The following is a 17,653-nucleotide window of genomic DNA, read 5'->3' as shown; positions in this document are numbered from 1 at the left end:
GTACTTATATGATAACTCCTTGTAATTTTTCTGTTTGTGATACTACTACCTGGGTATTGGATACCAAAAGTCTGATTAATATATACAATTAATTGCAGAGACTATAGGTAAGTAGAAAGTTTCGAAAGGGTGAGCGGTTTCTGAACATTGGAGATGGAAGCCTTATTCCTGTTCTGGTCTTGAAAACTTTGCAGCTTATCTTCGAGTCCAGTAGTGTCAGGTTAGATAATTATCATTATTATCCCTCTTTTTTGATGAATATCATCTTTGTAGACCTTTTGGCCAAGCTTGGTTTCAAGTTTATAATAAAGGATGATATTTATGATATCATTATGAATGATACTGTAATTATGTGTGAATAATTAAGAAATAACATATACATAATATCATGGCTTGTTGGTGTAATGTACACATTCACTAAACACCCTAAATTAGATAATGTTAGTGAATCCTATCTTTGGCACTGTAGGCTTGGTCATGTGAACAAGAGTAGGATTGACAGGTTGATCAAGAAACATGTCCTTAAAATAGATGATTGTGAATCATTGCCAACCTGAGTCTTGTCTGCTTGATAAAATGACTAAGTCACTTTTTAAGAAAAATGGTGAAAGAGCCAACGATGTCCTAGGTCAAATACATACTGATATATATGAATCTATGGATATAAGTACTAGAGGAGGATACTACTACTTCATTACATTTACAGATGACCTATCGAGGTATAGATATGTCTATCTTATGAAGTATAAGTCAGAATCATTTGAAATATTCAAATGATTTCATACTGAAGTAGAGAAACAGACTAAAAAAAGTATTAAGATTCTTTGATCAGATCGAGGAGGTGAGTACCTTACCAATGACTTCCTGACATACCTAAAAAAGAATAAATTCTCTCATAATGGACCCCTCCTGGAACACCATAATATAGCGGGGTGTTTGAAAGGAGGAATCAAACCTTGTTAGAGATGGATCGATTCATGATGGGCTTTGAGAGTCTGTCAATCTCTTTTTGGAGATATACTCTAAAAACTACCTGCTACATTTTGAAAAGGTGCTGAGCAAGTTTATCGATCAAACTTTGTATGAGATATAGACTCGACATAAGTCGATGCTCTCACACCTTAGGGTCTGGGGGTGTCCAGTTTATATCAAGTGTTGAAAGATAGAAAAATTTAGACTTAAATTCGATAGATGCTTGTTCATAGGGTACCCAAAGAAAACTAAAGGGTACTACTTCTACCTCACTGGAGAGCAAAAAATATTTTCAATAGTAGGATAGTCTTTTTGGAAAAGAAGTTCCTTAGAGAAAAAGCTAATATCAGTAAAATTGAACTTAATAAAATTTAAGGGATGGAAAGACTGACACACACAGAATTAGATTTGATTGAAAAATCAAATTCAGAGCCAGTAGAGGCATCATTAAAGAAATTTGGTAGAATATCGCATCATCCAGACAGATACTATAGTTTTTTGGTCTAAGACATTGATCCCATCGAACTTGATGAGAACGATAATGATCCGATCACTTATATGGAAGCCATGCAAAGGTCTGGCTCTCAAAAATTACTTGAGGCTATGAAGTTCGAGATGGACTCCATAGAGACCAATGGTGTATAGATACTAGTTGATCCACCCGATGAGATAAAACCCATAAGGTGTAAATGGTTATTCAAGAGGAAAAGAAGAGCAGACGGGAAGGTAGAGATCTATAAAGCCCATCTAGTTGTCAAGGATTACCGTCAGCATTATGGTATTGACTATGATGAGATGTTTTCTCCTATGGTAATGCTCAAGTTCGTCCGAATTATACTTGCTATTATTGCATACTTAGATTATGAAATTTGACAAATGGATGTCAAAACTGCTTTCCTTAATAGAAAGCTGGAAGAAGAGGTGTATATAATACAGCTTGAAGGATTCACATCCATAGACGAGTCGAAAGTGTGTAAGCTAGATAGGTTTATATATGGATTTAAACAGACGTCTAGGAGTTGGAGCATGTATTTTGATAAGATGATCAAAATATATGACTTCGTTAGGAATGGAGAAGAGCCTTGCATCTACAAGTAGACTTTCGATTCTGTAGTCATCTTTCTTGTACTATATATGGATGACATACTATTACTAAAAATTAATATCTTGATTTTGCAAAGTATGAAGCTGTGGTTATCATCATAGTTCTCCATGAAGGATTTGGAAGAAGCATCCTATATCCTAAGAATGAAGATCTATAGGGATAGATCTAGAAGGTTGTTTGGATTATCTCAATCCACGTACATCGATACCATATTGAAGTGATTCAATATGAAAAATTTTAAAACAGGCTATCTTTCGATAGGCTATAGAATTACTCTCTCCAAGAAGGATTGTTTGACAACCTTGAGAAAAAAGAGCATATAAGTAGAATACCATATACTTCGACGGTGGGATCTATCATGTACGCTATGATGTGTATGAGGTCGGATGTAGCCTATTCACTAGGGGTAGTGAGTAGGTACCAGTCTGATCCGGATGAATACCATTGGAAGGTTGTGAAAGTAATCCTTAAGTATTTGAGAAATACTAAAAATTAATGACTTATCTATAGAGACACTAATTTGAAGCTTCACAACAGAAGCATGTCGGGCTTTGTATTTATTTTGAATGGAAGAGCTATTTGCTGGAATAGTTCCAAACAACATACTGTAGCCAATTCTGTATGTGAAGCAGAATATAATGCTACATCGGATGCTGCAAAGGAGGTGGTGTGGTTGTGAAAATTCATCATCGAGCTGGGAGTTATACCTTCTATTGATGGCCCTGTCATGCTATATTATGATAACTCTGGTGCCATAGCTCAGGTGAAAGAATCAAAGTCACACCAGCACACCAAGCATATTCTACACCGTTATCATCTGGTACAAGAGATCGTGAATTGAGATGACATTGAGCTTCAGAAGATCGATGAAAAAAAAAATCTAGCCAATCCTTTACTAAAGCTCTCGAGATCAAAGAGTTCGATGACTTCAAATGAAAGATGGGTATAAGATGCTGTCCTAATTGGCTTTAGTCCAAGTGGGAGTTGTTGAAAATTATATCTAAAATCATTGTGTGACGATTGAGTTTCTCTTTATATATGAATTATTGATTAATAAATAAAAATTATTTTGATATTTTTCATCACAAGTTACATCTTCCTTGTAGAACTCTTAAGTTGTAATGAAGTTCTTAAAACTATGTTAGTGAATGATAAAGAGAGGATTTATCATATTGTTCTTAAATATATTCACGATCGAATGATACGTCATTACAGGATGATGATATTTATCAAGTAGAGATCATTGTGTACCATATAGGTTGATTGTCCTCTTAACCGAAGAGTATGGTGACACTGATATGGCATATAGATGAGATGTAGGAGTATATCTCACGGAACAAGTAACTCACCTGCTGAGTATTCTACTATCAAGAGCTGCTCGTGAAGCATATGGGCATAAGTGTCCTTCAGACCTGAGATCACTATAGTTACTTGCAAGCAACTCACTGTACTTTGATGCCAGACTATCTGGATTTCGAATGCAGTGATGGAAGGCTACTGGGTACAGTCAAGTACTTACGAAATTTGTGTGTAGATCAAAATGAGATTGACCCCTTCAGATTATAGGAGCTGATGCATTGCTATGTTTCAATTTAGTAAAATCTTGACCAGAATAATCCATAAGATAGATTTGAAAGGTTGAAATGCAATGTGGATGAAACACTCTGGGTTGACAGTTAAATCTAGATCATCCTAAAATATTCAAGGTCAAAAGGATGAATTATGCGGTAACCATATACATAGATTCTGAAATATTTCTTTATAATAATTCAATCGATCCAAACGTCAGAAATCATTGCTAAATGGTAGCTTCGATTAGTACAGGAATCAATTCTTGTGCTACTGATTTAGTGTTTGAAACTATGGCTTTCGACCTTGTGCGGCATAGTCTTTCTGAACTCCCCCGCCATCCGAGCTTCTACAGTACCATCCAGACTCCTCCAGTAGTCGACCTTCCACAGTGTCCTCCAAATTCCTCCAATGGATGAACTCCTATCGTACCCTCCGGACTTCTCCAATAAGGAGCTCCTTTAGTCATCTATCGGACTGCTCCAAATACTCTCTGGGCTTCACTATCAGTCGATTTTCTACAGTGATTGACTACTCTCTGAATCTCTTCCGAACTTCCTCCTGTCACGATCGACTTTACTCCGAGCTTCTTTTGGACTTCGTCAATATCCAGACTTCTCCAGCAACAGGACTTCTACAGTAACCAGACTCCATCCAAGTTTCTACAGTGATCGACCGCCTTCTGAATTTCATCCGAGCTTCTATAGTAAGCAAATTCCATCCGAACTTCTATTGGAAGTGGACTTCAGCCGAACTTCTACAATAACCATACTCCATCCGACCGCCTTTCGAATTTCATCCGAGCTTTTACAGTAAGCAAATTTCGTGCGAACTTCTATTGCAAGCGGATTTCAGCCAAACTTCTACAATAAGCGGTCTTCATTCGGGTTTCTATGGCAACCGATCTCCATCCGAGCTTCTACAGTAAGCGGCCTCCTTCTGGACTTTTGCAAGAATCGGACTCCATCCAAACTGCTACAGCGGATGGATTCTAGATGAACTTCTACAACGGACGGACTCCAGCAGTCGGATTTCTACAATGACCGACTATCTCCGATGTCTTCCGTACCTCTCCAGCCATCAACCTTCAACAGCACCAATCGGACTTTAACAGTGCCAACCAGACCCCTCCAATAGATAAATTTTCTCTGGACCCCTCCAGTGGTCGACCTTCCACAGTGTCCTCCAGACTCCTCCAGCGGACAAACTTTCACAATGCCTTTTGGACTCTTCTATTGGTCAACCTTCTATAGCACCTTTCAAATTCCACTATCGATCGACTTTCTATCGATTCCTCATGCAACCGGACCTCTCCAGCAGACAGTCTTCAGACAAGCTTCTACATCAAACAAATTTCAGACGGACTTCTCTAGCAATCGGACTCCAGCCAGATTCCTCCAACAGAAAGTTTTCGTCCGAATTTCTACAGCAGATGACTTTCATCTGTAGCATTAATGTCTAAGGCACCCAACAGTAGTTAACCCGTCAGCAATCTTGAAAACATCCAAGCTTTTCTTAGATTGCTGAGACAGAGAGCTATTTCGCTCCACCAGACATCCCAACCGAGCTTCAACCATCCGGCCCGAACTCCTCGACAAGTCGCGACAACGGACACCACTCCACTCTTTGTAACAAACTCCACGTAGCCCCACCACTCTTCGGCAAGTCATGACAACGGACACTACTCTACTCTCTGTAACAAACTCCACGTGGCCTCGAACGGCCCACTATCGGACAGTTACGGACATCACTGTCAATCGGTTACACTCTCCCGTCTATAAAAGAGACCCTCCAGATACGTTCTTCTCTAGGCTCTAAGCACTATCTCTAAACTCTGCTAAAATCCTATTCGAGTGCTCCATTTCTGTTGAAGCAAAGTACTGACTTGAGCATCGGAGGGTCTTGTCGGAGCACCCCAACTCTGGTTTAGACTTTTCTTGCAGATCCCGATGGCAGCTGTGATCCCCACGACTCCAGCTTCTCCGACATTGGCGAAATTCTGCACCAACAGGTTCGATCCTAGGAATGAACAATTCTTGATCTATGATCCATGAAGCTTATGAGAGATTGGATTTAAATGCTAATTAATTTTACATTAGATCTGAATTAATTAGATTTAATTAGATTCAAAATTTTAAGTTAGATTTGGTTCTAAAGTCTTAAATTGTTTAGGATTGACAGCCTTTCGAATTATTTCAAACTAGCTTTAAATTAGATTTGAATTGGAGCCTTTTTGGATGAAATCCTAAGAGTCCTATTTCCACTGAGACTTTCTCACTCCTTGACTGACCAGCATCAGGTATAGTGCTGGTTGTGAGCATCCCACATGGGTGTGGGAGTGGGTGCAAAGAGAGCACCATATGTGGTGCTAATCCTATCTCAAGTAGGAGTCCTTCATTCATAAGTAGTGGACTGATTCAAAGCATATTTGAATTAAAAATTCTATACTTATTGGGTTATGAGAATCATCTACAAATAGAGAGGGTCTATATATATGGATGTATAGAAATCAGATTGAGAGAAGAGAGAAAGAGAGAGAGAGGCACGAGCTTGTGGGTGCCCCTTCCCTTTGGCGTGTCCTCCTCCTTGCCGCCCCCTCTTCTTCTTATCGTGGGCTCTTCTTGGGCGTCTCCTTTGCTGGTGTGAAGGGTCACACCAGCACCTCTTCTCCCTCCTTTAGTGGCCTTGCAAAGGTGCTTTGATTAGGAGATTCATCCTGCTTTTCTACGTTGCCTGGCATGCGTGAGAAGTAGAGGTTCTGCAGTTTCAGGCCTACACGAAGGTTGAATCCAGATTTTGAAGATTTGATCTTCAATTCTGCTGCAATCCAGTTAAGGATTTGATCCTTATTCATATAGATTTATAAAAAAATTTTAGATGCAATCTTGATTATCCATGAGAAATAAATTTCTTTTCCTTCACTTTGAAGCTCTCTAAATGATATATTGGGTCGGTCAATCCATCATAGTTCCCCAACTAAGGCATTTTGAAGTTGGCAGACAGTGGCTCCTTCATGACCCTATCGCTAAAAAGTGGGTTGATGTGGAAGCCAATTTGATCATTTCGATCCGTGGCCTAATGTCACAGTGCCTCAATTCATTGATTTATCTCTTAGAGTTTGTGGTCCATGTCAGCATCACGGGCTAGTAGACTTCTGTGTGGTGCGAAGAGATCGGTCTGGAGTAGATCCCTTACCAGAGTGAGGGGTAGGGAGTGTCTCCTCTACTCAAGACTCCATGGTCAACTAAACTGCATCTGCCTTCCCTACTCTGGACTTCAAGGAGAAGGATGAGGTGGTTGTTGTCGGGGTGCCTCCTGCATTAGGCTTGATTGTTGCATGGTGTTGATTGCTGCAGGTAATGCTTATACCTAGATGACCAACATGTTGAGCTAGTCCTGATTTACCCTCACAACTAGTTGGGAGGGCTATAGAGGTATCTCTGACTGTTAAGCTAGGGCATGATTTTTGATTGGATTTTCGATTGGTCAGCCCACCATGGTGTTGGAACGTCGTGAGGAAGTTCTTTTTGACGGCATTGCTACCGATCTTATACTCTTTCTTAAAAAGTGGGCAAAACCCTCCCTCTAGCACTAATCTATTGTTACGGATTCTCAACTTGAGTCGGTTGGGCTAGAGTTGAGTGGCAACGGTGAGATGATGCTGGTCGAACTTGCAAAAGAAATCCCTAGCTAGAGGTGGCTTCGACGAGGACCCTCTGATGCTCAAGTCAGAAATTTTTTAATAGATGGGAAGGATCACAAGCGAGGGAATGATTGCGTATCTTGGGGGTTCCCTGGTTACCTCTATTTATAGATCGAGGTGAGAGTCATAAGAGAAAAAAGTTGGAGGCCATCTCGACTCCTTTGGGTGCATTGTTCAGAGATTTTTTATATGATTTTTCAGGATTTGGCGATTGTAGTTGCCTTATTTAGCTCGTGGCCAGCTGCTCCCAATAGCTGCATGATTTAAAAGGAGTGTGTGGGTGCTTTCGATCAACCTTTCCAAGCATAGTGATCCAAATAGAGATCGACTTAAGTAGAGATTGATGGCTGATGTATGGTGGTCAATAGAGAGAGGTCTGTAGTTGATGCGCAAGTTGGCAGCCGATGCATAGGTCGATGGTCGATCTTAGGGTCGATAGCTTCCGAGATTTGCTAGTGTCTTTGTTGGAATAGTGTCCCAAAGTCAATCGTCAACCTGTTGACGGTTGTGCTCTTTGTTGTATTAGTACATGAATTATAAATTAATAAAAATTATTTTGATATTTTTCATCAAAATTATTTATCTTCTAATGAACTCCTATGTTGTGGTGAAGTCCTTAGGACTATTTAGACTCGACAAAGGAGGATTTATCGTTTAGTCCTTAAATCAGTTCGTGACCAAATGATACGTTATTACCAAGGACAACAACATTTATCAAGCATAGGTCGTTGTTACCATATAGGTTGATTGTCTTCTTAACCAAGGAGTGTGGAGATACTGGTATGGCATACAGGTGAGATGTAAGGGTACATCTGTACTGAACATGATCGATTCTGGAGATATTTCTGCTGTCAAGATTTGCTTCGATGGGATATGGGTATAACTGTCCCTTCGATCTGAGACTACCACAATGACTTGCAAGAACTCACTACACTTTGGCACTGGACTACCTAAATTTCTAATTCAGTGACGGAAGGCTGCTGGGTGTAGTCAAGTACTTGACTTGTCGGTGCGTGTGTCATGATGGGATTGACCACTCCAGTTCAGGAGCTGTGTACAGTCGTGTTTCAATTTAACAAAACCTTAGCCAGGGTAGTCCTAGTGAAGAGTCACAGGACTGATTGAGTTGAGCATGACTCGGATGATCTAATCAGGGTTGATAGTTTAACCCTGAGTCATCCTAAACACAGGGGTCAAAAGGATGAATTATACAGTAACCATATTCACGTAGGTTCTGGTATTGCGATTGTGACTATTCAATCTATCTGACATAGGGTACCATTGCTAGATGGTCACTTCGATTAGTACAGGAATTGGTTCTTGTGCTACTGGCTTAGGTTCGAACCTGCGGGGTCACACACATTAGAGGTTCCTATCTGATCTGATGGCTGATGAAGAGTCTTAATTTTTGACTATGAGTCCTACATGTCTGGACTCTTTGATTTAGAATTAGGATTCTCTGATCATGATCCCATATATTTTGGGTACCGGGGTCAAGAGTCCCACTGGTTTGGGACTCTTCGATCAAGGTTTCATATCGATGGACTTTGATATCGATTGCCCATCAGATTTGGACTCAGTATTTATGAAGATTTAATTAGTGATTTGATCACTAATTAACTCAATTTGATTGAGTAATTATTTTTGGATCAAGTCCAATTGAATTGGATTCAGTTGGGTTTGACCCGATTAGGTTAAGAGTTGATCTAATCATCGAGATGGTTTGGTCCCTGATTTGATCAGGGTTGGGCATAGTCAATTTTTGATTTGATTAGATTTTATTAATCTAATTAAGCCTAATTAAGTTAGATTTAATTTAGTCTAATTGTGCTTAACCTATTTTGATTAGGTTGGTTCAATTAAGATCAAACCACCATTTGAATTTGAATCCCTGCACCACCTTAAATCTCTGCGCCCATTTGAATTCATGAGAAGAAACTTCTCATAAATTTTCTCTCATGCAAAGCCCTTCTCACCCCACTCTTGTGTGCCAATATTTGGATAAAGATGATTAGTTAGCCATTCAAATTCAAAGCGTGTTTGAATTTGAATGGATAACTTATCTCTTGCCCTACATGACATTATCCACTTTAGCCCCACATCTCACATGAGAAAGAGTTTCTCATAAAACCTTTCATGCACAAAGAGCCTCGCACCTTCTCTTCTCATGCCCAAGTGGATAGGGATGAGTTGGTTTTAGTTTGAATTCAAATTTGATTTGAATTCAAATGTGTAACCACTTTCTTTATCCTCTCACGCAATAAGACACGTTTTGAACTGTTTTAAAAGAGATAGGGAGGTGGGGTGTGTCTAAAAAATTTTGAGAGAGAAAGTGGGGTGTGAGGAACTCTTGTGCATGAGTGGGAAGTATAAAACTTCTGAGAGAAAAAGAAAGAAAAGAAAAAAATTGGGTGTAGGGTTTTCAGTGTGTTCCCTAGGGTTTCAGCCTGGGGTTCGAGAAATGAGTTAGTGAGCTACGAGTGTCGTGAGCTCACCAAATTTAAGGGAGAGTATCTTCTACCTCTCAAGCATGTTTGCTGATGATCTGGAGTATCTGTAGAATCAGCAAATATCGATTGAAGTAGTTCGATCAGCATCGGCCGTCAAAAGGGCTCTACAACGAGCTAGCACTCGTGAGGAGCCGATCAGATCGGGAGCCTCGTATGGATGATCCACAGAGGCTAGACATGCTGTGTGACTATGTTGCAGTGATCAGAGCCTCCCGACAGTGATCAAATTATGGTGATCGACTACCCGCACAAAGGTATTTTGTTCTAAACACAGAACAGTAAATTGTTTACTGTTCGAATTTGAATTTCAAATTTAAATAATGCATGCTATATATCATATTTAGATCTAGTGTAGGGTAAATACATGTTAATTAATTAGATTAATTAATTATTTTCACTGTAAAATAATGATTTTGAAAAAGTTTTAAAATTACTATTTTACCCCTGCACTAAATTTCACTTCAAATGGTATCAGAGCAGTTCTAAGATATGATATATGAATTTGCATGCATAGATTAAGTTATAATCTAAAAGTTTAAATTTAAATTTGAAATTCAAAATTTGAAATTTAAATTTGAAAGTTGTTCGAAATTCAAAATTCAAAAGTTTGAAATTCAAAATTTGAAATTTGAATTTTGAAATTGGAAATTGGAAATTCAAATTCAAAAATTGAAATTCAAAATTTGAAATTTGATTGAAATTTCAAATTTGAAATTCAAAATTTAAAATTCAAATTTGAAATTCAAAAATTTGAAATTTAAAATTTGTTTGAAATTTAAATTCAAAATTTAAAATTTGAAATTTGAAATTTAAATTTTAAAATTGGTATATTTAGATATACTTGATCCAAGTAGCAAGTAATCAAATTGGGTTGGTTGCCATGGCCGTCCGGTCATAGGAGAAAAGTAGGGTTTAAAGGCCCTCTCCTTCCATTCGATGGGGTCTCCTATGGCGTAGGGGTGCCGCTGCAATTATATCCCATGCAGATGAAGCAACAAAAGGACTTAATTGTAAAGGTTCAATTGTAAAATTTATCATGAATGTATTAGATTAGATCTAAAGGAATATTCATGATTTATTTTGATTGAGTTATTTTTTTTATGTAATTAGCAATAGGATTGCTATTTATGAAATGTGCTGATCTATTTGTGAAATGAGTCAACATGTTTGGTGAACAGAAAATAAAATCTTTCAAATTTAAAAATTATTTTCGAAAAGTCAAACCCTGACCCATCAGCCCAAATACTTAATTAAAAGAATTAAGTGTTGTCAAGTTGGTCTAGAATTGTGAATTAAGACCTAAGATAATTGTATAAACTTGTGGGTCAATGGGTTAGATGGATTAGGTCCATAATTGGGTTAGACCTAAGGTTAGCTTAAAGAAATGACTAAATTAGAGTAATTGATCAAATCTAATCAAAAGTTGAATTAGATTAGGTCAAGGACACTCTAGACTCAATTCCAATAGTTGTAGTTGAATGGGTCCATGTTTTTAACTAGACCAAGATGGACTTAATTCATGGCTACGTGGTGGAACCTATTTACTAAGTTGATCAAATTAAAACTAATGAACCGGTTGGTGTCTAAGATAAGTTCGGCAGTTTGACCAGTGGTTCTTAAGTGGGAGCTACTCGCATTGATTCGATCTCTGACGAGTTAATGGCTTATCCCCACCACTGATCTCACTTACCTGGCCAACCTGGTGAGTTAGGTTTTGATTAGATCACTTGGTGATTAGGGCTCATCCATGTCATTAGGTAAATCAGTGTGACTGATTTAGGTGCTCCTAATGCCAGCTATAATTAAATCCTTATTAATCTGACTTGGTGAAGTTAGTGGGAGGATTGAAATTGACTGGTTAATTTCTTCTCTTCTATCCTTTAATAAAATCCTCAAAAATTATTAGGTCCTAAAAATGATTAAGTTATAGTGATAACTAAGTCATAGCCTCCCATTAAGTGAGTGATAATGAGTCCATTAGTTTAATAATCATTGGAGATCAAAGGCCTGGTGCTTATTGACTAATGAAATTATCATTCATAATATGATAATTTGTTTGAGTCTTTCTGATGGTGGTCAGGTTGGCCGGCCAAAGTCGGGCCTGATCATTTATTGGTCCGATTCACCAAATCAAGTCATGTTAATGGTTGGACCTAACCAGATCTTTTCAGTGGAGGCCAAAGACTACTGATTAGGTTCTGGGGCAAAATTGATTACTAGAAGTTGTTTAGAGAAACAACTGGTTATGAACCTACCCATAAATGCACATGGGTTGACCAACCAAAGTTGGGCTCGTGTGTAGTCTGTGTGGATTCTAGTACCCACTAAGAATTAAAGTAATTCCTCAAATTGGAGGTTGAGGCTACCAGTTCATAAAAATATTGGAGAAACTTTAGACTAAAGTTCAAGTCTTTAGTATTAATAATTTATGTACTAATAGAGGTCTGATTTTTCTTTATGCAGCTATGGCCACTATCCTGTCGCTCCGTCATTATTAGATAATGACAAGCTCATGGGACCTAATTTCGATAGCTGGTATCGAAAATTAAAAATCATCCTTGAGCATGAGCGGATCCTTTATGTTGTAACGGATCCAGCACCTGAGGAGTCAGCCCCAAATGCTAGAGAGATGGTCCGAGATACTTACCAGAAGTGGCTCAACGATCGACCACTGTTTGATGCATAATGCTGGCGGCAATGAATGATGAGTTCAGCCGTAGTTTTGAGAACGCCCAGCCACAGGAGATGCTTCAAATATTGAACGACTTCTTTGGCATGCCTGACAATGTTGAAAGGCACAAAACTAGTTGTGCCATTTTCAATACTCGGATGAGGGATGGGGCCTCAGTCACTGATCATGTATTGTACATGATCGAAATGATTGAGCGCCTAAGTAAACTGGGCTTTCCCCTGCATGAGCAGCTCGGTAAGGATGCGATCCTTAATTCATTGCCCAAGTCCTTCCTCCCCTTCCTTACTCATTTTCGAATGACAAAGCCTGCAGTGAACTACCATGGCTTGTTGGGGTTGCTGCAGAACTTTGAGAAGGACCACCAGCTCTATAAGGAGTCGGTGAATGTTGTGGGAGGGTCTTCTTCTGGTCGTCGACCCTTTAAGAAAGGGAAGAAGAACAAGAAGAAGAAGAACAAAAGGTGCAGCCGCATGCTGGACGTCTGCACAGGGTCAGACCAAGAAGTGCAAGCCCGACCAGAGCCAGGCAGAGTATTTCTTTTGCAAGAAGTAGGGGCACTGGAAGAGGAATTGTCCTCTATACATTGCCTCCCTGGACCCAAACAGGCCGAAGAAGAAGAAAGGTAATTATATAATAATACCTTGCAACTTTTTCATTTATGATACTACTGCTTGGGTATTAGATATGGAAGACCTTATCTATTTGCAATTCGATGCAGGGTCTGCAGGTCAGTAGGAGATTTGATGATGGTGAGAGGTTTCTCAACGTTGGAGATGGAAGCAAAGTTTCAGTTCTAGCTTTAGGAATCATGAACCTTGTAATCAATTCTCGTAATGTAATTCTGAGTGAATGTCATTATTGTCCAAGCTCTTTATTAAATATTATTTCTGTAGGCCTTTTGGCCTGTACGATTATCAATTTTTAATAAAAAAAATATTTGCAATATCATTTTGAATGGTGTTACAATGTTTGTTGGATAACTAAATAATAGAATTTACTTACTATCACAACCTGTTAATGTGGTTCAAACCTCCAGTAAACATCCTAGAATAGATAATATATCAGAAGTCTACCTTTGGCACTGTAGGCTAGGTCATATTAATAAGAACAGGATAAACAGTTGGCTCAAGAAGAAATTCTTGAAGTTGCTGATTGTGAATCACTTCCAACCTGTGAGTCCTGTCTTCTTGAAAAAATGACCAAGTCACCTTTTACTAGAAAAGATGAGTGAGCCAGTGAACTCTTGGGTCTGGTACATTCTGATGTATGTGGACCCATGAGCTCAAGTGCAAGAGGTGGATATTTCTACTTCATAACCTTCACAGATGACCTATCAAGGTATGGGTATGTCTATTTAATGAAGCATAAGTCAGAGTCATTTAAAATGTTCAAACTATTCTAAATGAGGTAGAAAAATAAACTGGGAAGTGTATTAAAACTCTTCAATCTGATCGAGGAGGTGAATACCTTTCCAATGAGTTTTTGACATATTTAAGGGAGAATGGGATTCTCTCTCAGTGGACTCCTCCTGGAACACCACAGCATAATGGTGTCTGAAAGGAGGAATCAGACCTTGTTAGACATGGTCTGATCCATGACGGGATTTGCTGGTCTGTCGATCTCCCTCTAGGGATATGCACTCGAATTGGCTTGTTACCTTCTAAATAGGGTTTCGAGTAAGTCTGTAACCAAAACACCATATGAGTTATGGATAGGACGTAAGCCAGTACTCTCGCACCTTAGGGTTTGGGGGTGTCTGGCTTATGTTAAACGTTTAATTACGGACAAGCTTGGACCAAGTCTGACAAGTGTATATTCATAGGGTACCCAAAAGAGACCAAAGGATATTATTTCTACCTAGCTGATGAGCAAAAGGTGTTTGTCAGCCTTAAGACAATCTTTTTAGAAAAGGAGTTCCTTGGTGAAGGGTCTGTTGCCTCTAAAGTCGAACTTGAGGAAGTTCGACAGGTGAAAAAATGACACAAATAGCTGAACCTGAACCGAATTTGATTAGATCAGATCCAGAGCCTATTGTTCCTGTATCCTTAAGGCGATCTGATAGAGTACCACATCAATCAGACAGATACTATGGTTTTTGGTCTGAGATGGAGATCTTATCGAACTTGATGAAAACGATGAGGATCCGATCACCTACATGGATGCAATGCAGAGATCTGACTCTGAGAAATGGCTAGAGGCCATGAAATCTGAAATAGAGTCCATGAAGGTCAACGATGTGTGGACATTAGTTGACTCACCTGAAGGAGTAAAACCCATAGGGTGTAAGTGGGTCTTCAAGAGGAAGAGGGGCGCAGACGGAAAGGTGAAAACCTATAAAGCCCGTCTGGTTGCCAAGGGATATCATCAACGTTATGGTATAGACTATGATGAGACTTTTCTCCTGTGACAATGCTCAAATTCATTCGGATTATGCTTGCGATAGCTGCCCATCTGGACTATGAAATCTGACAGATGGATGTGAAGACAGCTTTCCTAAACGGAGAGCTGGACAAGAGGTATATATGATACAACCTGAATGATTCACATCTACAGATGAGTCTAAGGTATGCAGGCTACAAAGGTCCATTTATGGACTTAAGCAGGCATCCCGGAGTTAGAACATACGTTTTGATAGGATGATCAAGATATATGGCTTTGTTAAGAACGGAGAAGAGTCCTGCATTTATAAATGGGCTAAGGTCTAGTAGTGGTATTTCTTGTATTGTATGTGATGATATTCTCTTAATCGAGAATGATGTCCTACATTACAGGAATAAAGATTTGGTTGTCGTCATAATTCTCCATGAAGGATCTGGGAGAAGCTTCCTACATCCTAAGGATGAGGATCTATAGGGATAGATCTAAAAGGTTGCTTGACTTATCCCAGTCCACGTATATTGATACTATGCTGAAAAGTTCAGCATGGAGAATTTCAAGAAAGGCTATCTACCGATAGACCATAAAATTTTTCTCTCGAAGAGGGATTGTCTGACAACACCTCAAGAGAGAGAGCGTATGAGTAGAATTTCATATGCTTCAGCAGTGGGATCTATCATGTACGCCATGACATGTACACGACCAGATGTGGCATACTCACTAGGGGTAGTGAATAGATACCAATCTGATCCAGGGGAGAATCACTAGAAGGTTGTTAAAACCATCCTGAAGTATTTAAGAAATACTAAGGACCAGTGACTTGTTTATGGTGAATCAGACTTGAGACTTATAGAGTTTACAGACTCTAGTTTTCAGTCTGATCACGATGACAGCAAGAGTGTGTGAGATTTATTTTTACCCTTAATGGTGGGGCTATCTGCTGGAAAAGTTCTAAGCAGCACACAGTGGCTGATTCAGTTTACGAGGCGGAGTATGTCGCTGCATCAGATACTGCCAAAGAAGCGGTGTGGCTGAAGAAATTCATCACCGAGCTGGAGTAGCACCCTCCCTGTTGGTCCAGTTCTGCTCTACTGTGACAGCTCTGGAGCCATTGCTCAGGCGAAGGAACCGAAGGCACACCAGGGATGAAGCATATTCTGCGCCGCTACCATCTCATCTGAGAAATCATGGATCGAGGTGACGTCGACCTTTAGAAGATCGACAGGAAGGAGAACCTGACCGACCCATTCACTAAAGCCATTGCGGTGAAGGAGTTCGATGACTTCAAGTCGAAGATAGGTATTAGATACTGACCGATTGGTTTTAGGCCAAGTGGGAGATTGTTGGGAATAGTATCCCAAAGCCAATCGTCAGCCTGTTGATGGTTGTGCTCTTTGTTGTATTAGTACATAATTATAAATTAATAAAAATTATTTTGATATTTTTCATCACAAATTATTTCATCTTCTAATGAACTCCTGTGTTGTGGTGAAGTCTTAGGACTATTTAGACTCGACAAAGGAGGATTTGTCATTTAGTCCTTAAACCAGTTCGCGACCAAATGATACGTTGTTATCAAGGACAATAATGTTTATCAAGCATAGGTCATTGTGTGCCATATAGGTTGGTTGTCCTCTTGACCAAGGAGTGTGGAGACACTGGTATGGCATACAGGTGAGATTAAGGGTACATCTGCACTGAACGTGACTGAATTCGGAGCTATTTTGCTGTCAAGATTTGCTCCGATGGGATATGGGTATAACTGTCCCTCTAACCTGAGACCACCACGGTGACTTGCAAGCAACTCACTGCACTTAGGCACTGGACTACCTGAATTTCTAATTCAGTGACGGAAGGCTGCTGGGTGTAGTCAAGTACTTGACTTGTCGGTGCTTGTGTCAAGATGGGATTGACCACTCCAGTTCAAGAGCTGTGTACAGTCATGTTTCAATTTAGCAAAACCTTGGCCAGGGTGTCCTAGTGAGGAATCACAGGACTGATTGAGTTGAGCATGACTCGGATGATCTAATCAGGGTTGACATTTATGTTGCTCCTTAGATTGATTTTGATGATTATAAAGCATTTGAAGGGGTACTAATGATTTTCGTTTGAAAAAGACTTATTGCTTTTCAGGGGCAAAATTATAATTTTACCAAACCATGATTTGAAAGTATCAAGTGATAGAACAAAAGATTTGTGATCCATTGGTAAAATTTTATTATTTTTGGACTTGTATTTTGAAAGATATTCATGTTTGAAAAAATGAGTCGACCCCATGAGTCGACTCATGGCACATGAGCTGTTGGCACGCAGACTTTTTGGTCGCACAGGCTTGGCACAGCCTGTGAGTCGACCCCCAAGGCATGAGTCGACCCATGAGTCGACCTCTGCTGTTTTTAGGCCAATTTTACAGAACCTTGCTTTTCTTTTGGATTTCTGTTGTTTTCCACAGAGGTCGACCCATGAGTCGACCCATGAGCATGAGTCGACCCATGAGTCGACCCTGTGATGGGAATGTTCCGCAACGGCTAGTTTTTAACCCATTTAAGTGCTTTTAATGCTCATTTAATTGGTCTAACGGCTCTATTTCAGCCCAGATTGTTCTCCACCATTCCTTAAAGCTATAAAAGGGACAAAAAGGTGGGAATCATCAAGTAGAATCAAAAGAGAGATTTTGAAAAAGAGGATTTCAAGCTAACTTTTCAGCCTAAGCAAGAGCCCACTCA

The sequence above is a fragment of the Elaeis guineensis genome, chromosome 8 (genome assembly GCF_000442705.2).
Source record: "Elaeis guineensis isolate ETL-2024a chromosome 8, EG11, whole genome shotgun sequence".
Classification (NCBI taxonomy): Eukaryota; Viridiplantae; Streptophyta; class Magnoliopsida; order Arecales; family Arecaceae; genus Elaeis; species Elaeis guineensis.
Note: the sequence above shows the minus strand (reverse complement) of the source record.